We start from the raw sequence: 12602 nt of genomic DNA, 5'->3' as shown, positions 1-12602 counted from the left end.
AAGGTTGTTGTGTGGGGGGGGGGGAATAGGAAGGAGTAATATTTATGTTTGCCACTTTGGGTTACTTATAAATTAAGAAAGGCAGAATAAAAATCAAATAAATAAGTAAGTAAGTAATATATAGTCTCTGCCATCTATGGCTCTCATTCGTGGCTTATTTTCTTTGTTTTGGAGTGGGGGAAGGGTTGCTCCTAAAACTTTATGATCTTTCTGCAAGCCCTGAAGATTTCTTCTGTTTGCTCAGTTCTGAAAGCAAAGCTGTCATCATTCTGGGACGTGGGAACAGCATTCAAAGGATTTATGTTAATCAAACAATCTCCTATTGCACAGAATTTTAAGCTGCATGGGACTTTGTCCCTTGTCATCACTGTAATCGATATGGGCAGAAAGGAAATTAATTCTCATGAAAAATGATGAAGGAAGTGAATGGGAGAGAGCAGGCATCCTAGCTAGAAATAAGCTTCATCTCACTGATCCCTCAGCACAAAGAGAAGAGACTAATGGAATATACAGGTAGTCTTTGACTTAAACCCATTTGTTTAGGGACCATTCAGTGTTATAACAACTCTGAAAAAAGTGACGAATGACTGTTTTTCCAACAACCATTGCAGCATCTCCAGGGTCACGTGATCAAAATTTGGACGCCTAGCCACTGGTTCATATTTATGACGGTTGCTGTGTCCCGCAGTCCTGTGATCACTTTTTTCAAACTTCTGACAAGCAAATTCAATGGGAAAGCCAGATTCACTTAACAACCATGTTACTAACTTAACAACTGCAATCATTCACTTAACATCTGGGACAAGAAAGGTCTTAAATTGTGGCAATTTATCAACTGTCTCTCTGAGCAACAGAAACTTTGGGCTCAACCCCGCATAAGTGAGGACTACCTGTACTGTATTATAAAACAATTCAGAACTCAAAGTAGTTTCAGAAGCTGAATTTTGACCCAGGGAAGGTCCAGCCAGAGGACAAAAGAGGACAGACCTACTGTTAACTTTCTTGGCATCCACAACAAAAATTACAGTGAAAAATGAAAAAAGTACTTAAGCCTACATGTGTATGAAACTGCTTTTCCCAGCATCAAAAAACCTATTTTTTCAATCACAATATTTTTCCAACAACTCTTTGTTTTAAAAGAATATATGTTACTAATAATGTTGAATTGACACTGATGCATTTCCATATTTCACCATACAAACCGTGCAATCTTCACACCATAGTGACCGTAGATTTGAAGGCAATTGCTGAAATCAAGCAATGAATCAAAGTAAATCCAGGCTGCCAATTCTGTCAATCAACAAGGGAAAGAAAGAAGCAGACAATTTATAAGATCATACCCTGGGCTACAAGTATTCTCCTTCATCGGTATCATAATATATGAATGTTTGAATGGCTGCTGTTATGAAAACAGTAAAAAAGCCCACAAAAGAACCCAAATCTGATTTTAAGGGTATGCCTGCCAGATAAAAGACATGAGGACAAAAAGAAGAATATGCCTTGCTTTTGCCATTCATTTATTAACTCTAAGAATTTTAATTTTAGGAATTAACTCTAAGAATTTTAATTTTAGGAATTAAAAGAATTTTAATAATATTTAATAATCATAGAAGATATTGCAATCAAATAAGTATATTTTAACAAAGATCACTGGGAAGATCACTGAAATCCCAAAGGTGCTTTTTCAGGAGGCAACGGGACTTTCTTGTTTTTCTTTGAAGACGTTTTGCTTTTCATCCAAGAAGCTTCTTCAGCTCTGACTGGATGGTGGAGAATGGAAGGATTTATATTCCATGCAGGCAGATAGGTAGTTAGACCACAAGAGCTTGCGGAAAGCATAAAGTTGTGTCTTTGCATCAGTTACACCTGGCTGACCTTTAGGAATGTTTACTCAGAAGCTGATGTGGCTGACAATACTGAGAAAAGAGTAAACAGTAAGGAAGTTGATAGGAAGCTTTTCATAGCTCCACAGAGGCGTAGCTTAACAGCAAAAGCTTGCAGAAAGGCGTGGAACGAAAAAGCATGATCTAGTAATTTTATCTTCCAAGGTTTAAACAAAGAGGGAACCAAAGCAACTAAAACTTGTTGTTACAGAGTACTGTATATGCTATATACAGGGGAGGGACTTGTGCTTCAGGAAAAGGGAATAAATAAACAGCCATTTGATGCCTGGGTGTGCCTACTTGCTAGCCACCCCACTCTTACAAGAACATATTTTTCAATAAACTGCTTGCTGCTTCACTTAATGACTGTCAAATGCTTGGAAGCTCGGTGTGTTTCTCACACTCTTGCGTTTCATTTTCCTTCTGTTCTTTGTAAGGACTTGTGGCCTAGTGGCCCCCTCTTTTAAGCAGACTGACCTGTTTCCATCTGCTCCTTGTTTCTGCAGTGGTCAGATTTACTCATATCTTGTTTTATTTTTATTATTGGTAGTGTGAAAATTAATTCTCACAGGTCAGAGAAAAGCAAGGAAGGACTATAATTGCCAAGAAGGAACAGTCAAATATAATTATACTCCCTACAATTTCTGTTGCCTGAAGTGGATGTGTGAACATGGGATGAACACTTGGGTAACTCCACTTATTCTGTTTCTTCAGTTATGTCATATACACCCATTTTTTTCAGTATTTCATACTTTCATTCACTTAGTATGCTTTCCACATATACTTCTCCAAAAGATATGGTTCATGTGACCATGCAGCTCCAAAGCTGATCATGGTGGATGGGGAATTCTGGGAGTTGAAGTCCACACATCTTAAAGTTGCCAAGATTGAAAAACACTGCTCCACTGACCCAAAGATGCTTTTTTATGAGGCAACGGGACTTTCTTGTTTTTTCTTTGAAGATGTTTCGCTTCTCATCCAAGATGTTTTTTCAGCTCTGATTGGATGGCGGAGAATGGAAGGATTTATATTCCATGCAGGCAGCTGGTCATTTCCATTCTTTTAGAGAGTTGTTGAAGCCATTTGGAGGTTTACCTGTGTCCTCGGGGCACCTGAGCAGTACAAATGTGGAGCCTTCTTGGCTGCAGGATGTTTTCTGCCCTGTGTCCCTTCACAGTTAAGACAGGTGCAGGCTGTTGGGGATGAGTATGTGTTGCCTGCATCTCAAACTGAGATGCAAATGGTTCCTGTAATCTGCAATCTTTTCTGGAAATCCGTTCATAATACTGCTTCTTAGATGGGAAGTGAAACATCTTCAAAGACAAAACAAGAAAGTCCAGTTGCCTCCTGAAAAAGCACCTTTGGGACAACCATGACTTGGATGACTGAAAATCTCCATAGACATTTAGCTATGCACTTTGGGATGAACACCCTTCGAATGGTGTGAGATAATGAAAGAATTTACAGAAAACATGGCAAACTACAGGAACCATTTCTACCTAGATGTCGAAAATGCAGCCTGCCTCCAATTTATTTCTCCAGTATCTTTTTGCTGGCTTGGAATAGGACACGGACCAGATTTTACTTCCAACACTAGTAAAGTGCATCCTTGAATATCAACTAGCAGTCAGAAAACATGATGAAAATTCCTTTGTTATATATCACATGGACAGACTTAATCATAGTTTCAACTGGGATATTATAAGCATCCTAGTTCAAGCTAAGTCCAGAAATGTGAGGAATTCTTGGAAGCTTGGCACTCAGACAAATCAGCCATCAACAGAAGTGACACTAGAAATATATAAGAGTTGTTACCTAGGCAAAGTGGTCTGAAATATTTTTTAAGTCCTAGAAAACAAGATAAGTACCAAAGGAAAGGGGACATGTTTGCTACAATGCATTATAAAAAATTGAAGTGGAAGTGTTTGCCTACCATGAAATGAATCACTGCTGGTGAAGTATACAGAAGTAGGGAGATGACCTTGTGGGAAGAATCCAGAGAAAGAAATATTTTGGGAAATATTAAAAAGGCAAATATATTTCCCCAAAGAATTTTAAAGGCAGAAACCAACCCCCTCCAAGTCTCTCTGCCCCAGACAGAAACTAGGTCTGCAGAAATGCAGATGTGATAATCTTGTCAGAAAGATTGGAGTTAGGAAACTCGGATTAGAAAGAAAGATCCCTAGAATCACACCAAAAAATCCAACAGTCATCAGCCACAGCCCCGGGGAAGCAGGATATGACCCTTGGGACATAATGGGATTAACCCACCACCATCAGAATACCAGAAAGGCACACTCAGACTCAGGTCAAAGTTCATGCCACAGGAACAATTCCAAACAAAAGCCCAAGAAGGTATAAAAACCCACTCCCTACTACATATGGTCAGTTTTTTCCAGAGCCATCTTTCTGTCTGGTTCTCCTCTTCAATAAACTACAACCTTCTTTCCAAAGTAGTCTCCATGTTTGTTTATTCCCAGCTTGGACTGGACCCTGATGAGGATTTTTCTTTCAACCACCTTAAGAAGCAATATAACAGCATTTAGGTCAGGGTCCCCAAACTCTTCAGCTCATCAATCCCTTCATGAAGTTTCAGATTGGTCATCCACTTCCAAATATTTATTATATGAAAATAATCCAATAAATACAACTTTAATTTATAGTACTCCAAAGACCTTCAGACATTTATCAATCCCTTAGATCAGGGGTGGGGCACGATGGGCCTTTTATGACCTGTGGACTTCAACTCGCAGAATTCCTGAGCCAGCCATGCTGCCTCAAAAATTCTGGGAGTTGAAGTCAACAAGTCATAAAGGGGCCGTCGTTCCCCACGTCTGCTTTAGATAATCCCATTAAACCTTGACGGTCAATTTGGGCCATTTGGGGGAACCCTACATTAACAAAACACCAGCTTAGGTATGGTAGGAATGAGTGAGTGAGAAAGTAACTCAAGAGTACCTGACTGTTCACTCTCTTGATTCTCTGGGTATAAGATGGGAGAAAAACACTCTGTCTATTATAACCTTTAATAATAGAGTTCCAGTAGTTCTTGTGGTCCCTATTTCCTGATTAAGCTTATTTCAAAAGGCCAATATGAACCAAACAGCATCATCTCAGCTGCCACTAATCAGAAAAAGACAGGCAGAAATTACCTTCTATTGGGCTGGATATGGATAGAGGGTGACATTGTGCATTCCTACCCTGGAGAAATGATCAATAGCCTGTTCCTCACAGTGGGACAAACAGGTCCTGCTCCCAGATTGTTAGACCTTTGAAAGTTGTTAAAATCCTAATTATTTCAGACATATTGTGAATTGTTTGGATTGATTGGAGATGGTTATCATTTTGATTTTCTAATTTATCTAATGAACTAATTTATACAGTAGATGGTTTATTGTACATTCTTGCATATACTTATAAGTCCCCAAAAGTTCAATTTTGTAACACATATAAATTAGATAAACATTAATAAATAATAAAGTTTATGGCAATTACTTCTCCATTATTGACACTCATCTGTGTGAATTTTATGAAAGTGGAACCATCAAGCAAAGCTGAATCCTAATCTAACATACTTATTGCATGAACACCAAAATTGTATTCAAAATATTCAGGAAAAATAAGCCCATTCCTGTCTGTCTGTCTGTCTGTCTGTCTGTCTATCTATCGTCTTCTTAATGAAAACAACAGAACTGAGGACTGAAAGTTAACAAAATATTGGTTTTGTGCTCTCTTGGTTGACCTTCAGTTGGTTGTTATTCTCTGTAGTCCCTTGGAAAATATCTTTCTACAAAGTCATAATTACAGAGGGAGATAAGTCTATATACTTTGGGGGCTACCTTGAAAAATGACCTAAAATCAAGTATTCTCTAATGAATATGGATAATGAGCAAGATATTTTGTTTTTAATGGCCACCTGACTTTCTCTATTGTTAGGAAGGCAGGAACCTGCCATATTTTCTCACTGAAATATTCAAATACACACACACATACACAACACATATGAATATAACAATTTGGTTTAGCTGAATTGGGGCAATTAATTTTTTTCATATAACAGGCACACTGTACAATGATACAAAATGATATGGGAACTTAAAACATAAAATTGTTGAAATCATTTGAGCTTTGTGCAGGAACACTGAGATTTTTAAGATTTGGGGCATATTTATTTTCATTATTTTTCATCTAATTTGGGGATCGGCTAGCACCATTTTAGGCTGGTTGGCAATACCTATGGTTACCGTGTGTCACTTTTAAGCAAATTTATGACTCATTTCTTCTCCAAATTTATATGGGATTTAAGTTAAATTCACTTAAACTGGATTTCATTGATTTACACTAATTATAATTTTTCTTATATTCTGCCTTTCATCATAAAACAGTCCCCAGTTAATCACAACCTACAGAATGTCAACATAAAACATTCATTAAGAATAGTAAGTCAGATCAAGTCAGAGCAAGTTAAATTTAGTATAATATCCTTCTGCTTTAATACTTAATTGCATGATTGACTAAAAGACCTGAAGGAAAGTAATAATTTTCACTACGGTCTCATCCAATCTCTGTGGTTGGAAGATGCCTCTTTAATTCCTTAAGATAGTCCTCCTTAAGACAGGTTCTAAGGCTTTGTCTCATTCCCAGCTCACCACTGAGATCATCTTCTAAGCATATTTATCTTGATCCAGTGATATACTGTAGTACTGTTTCTCGTCTTCTAACACAAGCCCTGCTATATTTGTGGTGCTTTGTGGCAACTCTGAGGCAATAGGGCAGCAGCTGGGATTGTTCAAGCTACTATTGGTGGTTTTCAGTTACTGAGGCTGTTACCATTCCTCTCCAGTCTCTGGTAACTTCCGACCAAAAGCAGGAGTGATCACACTCTGGAGTACCCATATAAGATGTAATTAGCATATTGCAAAGAATTGGGTATGTCTAGTTTAATGAAGAGAAGGACTAGGGGTGACATGATAGCAGTGTTCCAGTATCTCAGGGTTACCACAAAGAAAAGGGAGTCAAGCTATTCTCCAAAGCACCTGAAGGCAGGACAAGAAGCAAGAGATGGAAGCTAACCAAGGAAAGAAGCAACCTAGAACTAAGGAGAAATTTATTGACAGTTAGAACAATTAATCAGTGGAACAACCTGCTTCCAGAAGATGTGAATGCTCCAACATTGGAAGTTTTTAAGAAGAGACTGGACAGCCGGTTGTCTGAAATGGTGTAGGGCTTCCTGCCTGAGCAGGGGGTTGGACTAGAAGACCGCCAAGGTCCCTTCCAACTCTATTGTTGTTGTTGTTGTTGTTGTGGTTGTTGTTGTGGTTCCTTTTCATGGTCTACTGTTTTATGTGAGACTGTTAGAGACATAAAGAGACTGCTCAAACGGACTGGTAGATTTTGTCATGAAGCATTATGGGCTGAAGCATCGCTCAATGGCCCTCCCTTAGTCTACTGTTGAGCAAGGAGTAAGTGAACAACACAAAGATGAACAAGAAAGAGATTGTGGGAATGTGATGAAGGCAGATGAGCAAGAGACGGAGAGAACAAGCAAGCGAGAGAAAGTAGGGAAGACCAAGTGAAGAAGCAAGAACCTGAGAGAGAGAGAGACAGAGTGTGGAAGACTATCAGAGGAGAAAAACTGGTGACTGAAAGAGAAAAAGGCAGAGTGAAAGACCTGTGAGTGATATAATGAGAATGCAAGAAAGTCAGTATGCAAGAGCACGCACAAGGAGCAGAAAAAGGATTTGTAGAGTAGGTGGGGGCTTCCCAGAAAAATAGGAGTGGATCAGATTCTGAAAGATGGATAAACTCATGGGTGTAATCCTCTGTCAAAATTCATCTCCTCCTCCAGCAATTGGTGGTTGTTTTTCCTGGCAGCAAATCCACCAATTCCTTCCCTTAATTTGTCAGACATTAGAGCTTCCAGGACAGCACCACTCCAAGCCTAATTAGTGAGGCAAACCAGAGATTATGTCAGGCCCAGCCCACAAATGACATAGAACAATCCAGACAAAGTTCTTTATTTGTTCATACTATATAAAAAGAATTTTGCCAGATTAAAACTATACAGATTTCTAACAGGAGGTTTATGGTAGATCAGGGCTGGACAACTTTTTCATAATGACGTGGCCCAGAGTTACTGTAGTTGGGTAGAGATACAGCACAATAGCTAAACTAATATTTCTGATTTATTTGGGATGGCGCTGCTGGCAGAATTGATTGAATTACTGTTTTAAAAATTATTTTAAACCTTGAGTTCTATGGTCAGAAATGGCTGTAGGGCTCATTAAAAATGTTTAAGTTGTTTAAGCCCTGGGGTCCTAGGTTGACCTCCTGGTGATATATGGACCACTGGAACCATACAGTTGAAACATATATGCTGTGTAATCTCCACCTGCCTCTGTTCTCCTTAAATAGGATTTCAGAATAGACATGCACACATTCTGCTTATGAGAACTTTTCACCACTAGTTCTAACTAGACAAGCCCTGCCTCAATGGGTCATCATTTCATATTTCCTTACCTAAACAGAGAAACGGAATAACCATGGATGGGGCAGGGGGGGAAGCATTGGGAGCAGAAGCAATTCCAACTTTTTGCTGGCTTCCTCATATAGGAAACTTGTCAGAAAGTGCTGGAAATGACAGTTGCATGACTGTGGCTGACTGCGGTATTGAAGCAGCCACAAGTTTGCCATATTTCAATCCCACAGTCATGAGTCCTTTTTGGACAGGATTTTGGACACATTCTGTAAATAAGACCATTTGAGATGATTCAAAAACTGTTACCCTAAGATGCTTCATTTCACCCAAGAAGTTTACAGACATTCAGACAGACATGAGAGTTTTAGTAGTATATAGATTTAATGAGTGGACATGTAAAACTTGTTCTTTAACCTTATCTGAAAGTAAACCCCTCAGAACACAGTGGAGTTTTCTTCTGAATATCTGTGGAGATTCTCAGCCATCCAGGTCATAGTTGTCTCAAAGGTTGTTGTGATTTGTCGCCAGCGAGTGGATCCGGCAGCTGAGTCTGAGGAATCAGATGAGGAGGAGGGGCCTGGAGTGACATTAGAGTCAGGGGAAGGCTCTGAGGAGCTCCAAGACTTACAGTCGGACAAGGAGTCTGGCCCCTCTACTCACGCTCAGGCTGACACACAACTGTGCTGGGAGCCTGAGTTGGACAGTGATGAAGAACAGTTGGGACAAATCCAGGATGCACGAAAGCACAGGCAAGAGAAGCGAGTAGGACAGAGGAATGCAGTAGGATGGCTCCAAAGGCAAAGGATAAGGCATTAGGAAGCCACGCCTTGGCTGAATTATAAAAGGGAAGGTGTGGGAGGTGCTGGTTACCGAAAGCAACCGTTTGTGTTGAGGATCGAGTTTCTGTGGACTGTGTTTGTTTGCCTTGGACATTGACTCAGGTCTGTGAGAATAAAAAGGGGTTGGTTTTTTCTTGCGGTTTCTGCCTGCTTGTTGGAAGAGGAGTTTCTCCTTGTGAGCATAACGACTCACATAGGCTGGGACAGAACAAAGGTGCTCTTTTCTTCAAAAGGCAACTGGGCTATTTTGTTTTCTTTGAGGAAGAAGAAAAAAAACATTTTGCTTCTCATCCAAGAAGCTTCATCAGTTCTGATGGCAGGGGATGGAAGGACAGGTAATGACCGTGGAGACCGGATGGTGGGGGAATGGAAGAATAGGTTCTGATAGGATGGTGGTGGTGATGGAAATGGAAGGCTTGTATTTCTTTGGAGCCATCCGGTCGTTAGCACTTTGTAGTGCTAACTTTTCTTCTGAATAGTTACTATGGACTACAGGTAGTCCTTGACTTACAACAGTTCATTTAGTGACTGTTCGAAGTTGCAACAGCACTACAAAAGTGACATGACCATTTTTCACACTTAGGGCTGTTGCAGCATACTCCATGATCACATGATCAAAATTCAGATGCTTGGCAACTGACTCATATTTGTCAGTGTCCCAAGGTCATGTGATCACCTTTTGCAACCTTCTGATGAGCAAAGTCAATGGGGAAGCCAGATTCACTTAACAACCATGTTACTATCTGTGTAAGTGGAAGATATCATGGAAATCTAAAATCTAAAAAAAATCTAAAAAAATCTGATTTATAAAGCTTGTATAAATCAGATACAGTGACCATCAGGAGGCATCATCTGACTAGTTTCATCCTTAACAGAAATCCTCAGATGGGTAGCCAGATGGGGATCACATTGTCTACAGAGCTGAACTCATGGCTCTTCACATTACAGTAGATGATTATATACAGTGTGTTAGCTTTAGAAGCATTTGTCTCCTATAATCCTTTATTCATTTAGTGGCATTTAGCAATTGCACGATGGGATATCTAGAAGCTATTAGAATGGTATAACCAGAATAACAACCAGAAGCAACTTTTAATACTACTTTGTTATGAAAGCAGCAGCATTTTTTCATACTCAGGCAGAAGTTTGAAAAATGTTAGATTATTTTAATAAATTAGCAAAAAGGTTCGTGTGAAGTACTTCTAAATCATACATACTTGAAGATAAATAACTACATTGGCTACGAAAGAAAAAATGCAAAATGTGTATTGAGATTGTAGTTTTATTTGTGCAACCAAAAAAATAATAATAAAAAATACACTGGTCTACAAATTTTGGGAAATTATCGATCTCCAAGATAAAATGTGTTAATTCATACATATTTTGATTAGATGAATTAGAAAACAGGTGATAAAGGTGCTGGTTGGCTAAAGTTTGCAAGATATTTCATAATAAAGATTTATATACAGGCAAGTCTATTTGCCTACAAGGGAGGGAGGTATCTAATGATCATGATGCCTTGTAACGTCTCAACAAAGTAAGGTAGAATAATGAAAATGGTACCACATGGAAGTGTATAAATTTATCTTCACTTTGAGACTAAAGATTATTACCTAACTGTAATTTATTGTTCTTTTATTGCAAGGTACATTTATCTTGGTCAGATCTATGCATCATACAGTTACATCTGGTGGCTTGTGAAAGTGTTATTGTCTAACATTTCCAAGGAACAGTTGAGTGATATTTTCCCTCAGAAGCCAAGATGCCACAAAACTGTGTAAACAATGCAGATAACATCTGCTACATTTGTGGTGAGGTTACATTTGCATCTCAAAAATGCAGTATGATGGCAGTGGTAAAAAAAAAAAGGCATACCACCCATATTTTGGATGCAAAACAGGGGAACAGGACAAGAGTTGGGCCCCTCATTATTGTTGCATTACATGTGCAACTTATCTGTGTCATTGGCTAAACAAGAAGAAAAAGTCCATGCCTTTTGCAGTTCCAATGGTGTGGAGGGAACCCACCAATCATAGTAGTGACTGCTCTTTTCACATGGTTCCCCAATTGCAAAAGAATTCTCAAGAAAGAAGTGGATTGTGGAATATCCAAACATTTCATCCATACTGTGTCCTGTACCCTACAGTGAGGACTTGCCAATTCCAGATCCGCCAGAATCCTACTCTCTAGAGTAGACTCAGATGATGATAAAGATGATGAGCATGATGGAGCTGATCCGGGGCCATTGATGTCAGTGGACCCAAATGTTAGCCCACTGTATGCTCCTCCTGAACTACATCTAATTTCACACAGTGAACTAAAAGACCTGGTCAGGGGTTTGGAATTGCCTAAGAGTAAGGCAGAGCTACTGGGCTCCAGTTTACAATAGTGGAAACTTGTCATTTATTCTGATCTAAGAGTTTGTCAGTTTTTCATGCAAAAAGCATGAAGCTGTTACACGAAAAACCAATAATTGAATGAAAAGTTATGTTATTGGTATCAATAAAAAGATAAATTTATAATGATTGGCGTGGCACCATTCTCATTGCTAATACTCAGGACTTAATTTTCCTTTGTTAGTGACCCAATTCTAGTAAAATTAAGCTACTTTCATTTCCGAAGCTTTCTCCTTGTAGACCAGTGCTATCTGTAGTAACCTCATGAAGTCTGGGGTTACTATACCTGACCTGCAAAAATCTATGAAATCAATAGATGGCAGCAAGGAAATAGGGAAATAAAACCTTTTCTGTTATCTAGTGCTCTTCAGAAGCTCCATCAGTAGAATTCAAATTATTCATTAGCAACTTATATTTTTAGACAGAGTAAAGGAGATTTTTTTAGAAACACACATTGGTTCTGTATATCGTGTGTAGAAGTGGGATTTTTGTTTTTTGTTTTCTTTTTTGGTTAAAACAGCAAGCCATAAAATAGGCAATTCAGCAACATTCTAAAGAACATTTTTGAAAGCATTAAGTACTTTTGGAAAAATAAAACCTTTCATTTTCCAAGCATTTCTTTGCCAGAAAAAGATACATCTATTAGAATATATGTTTTAATTGACCATACAGTACTTGTACCCTCAGAAAGTATATGCCTAGGGGTAGGCAACCTTGGCTCTTTCATGACTCGTGGACTTCAACTCCCAGAATTTCTGAGCCAGCATGGCTGGCTCAGGAATTCTGGGAGTTGAAGTCCACGAGTCATAAAAGAGCCAAGATTGCCTATCCCTGGCCTAGGCCAAGGGTGTCAAACTCGATTGTGTCACGTGACATATCGTGACATATCGTGACGTTTCTTGCCTTTGCGGAGCCGGGGTGGGCGTGGCCTGTGCAGGACGCATCTGACTCACGGGCCGCCAGTTTGACACCCTGGCCTAGACAAAAAAGGCTAGGCAAAAACTTT

The sequence above is a fragment of the Protobothrops mucrosquamatus genome, unplaced genomic scaffold, assembly GCF_001527695.2.
Source record: "Protobothrops mucrosquamatus isolate PMUCROS unplaced genomic scaffold, P.Mucros_1.0 scaffold226, whole genome shotgun sequence".
Taxonomy (NCBI): Eukaryota; Metazoa; Chordata; class Lepidosauria; order Squamata; family Viperidae; genus Protobothrops; species Protobothrops mucrosquamatus.
Note: the sequence above shows the minus strand (reverse complement) of the source record.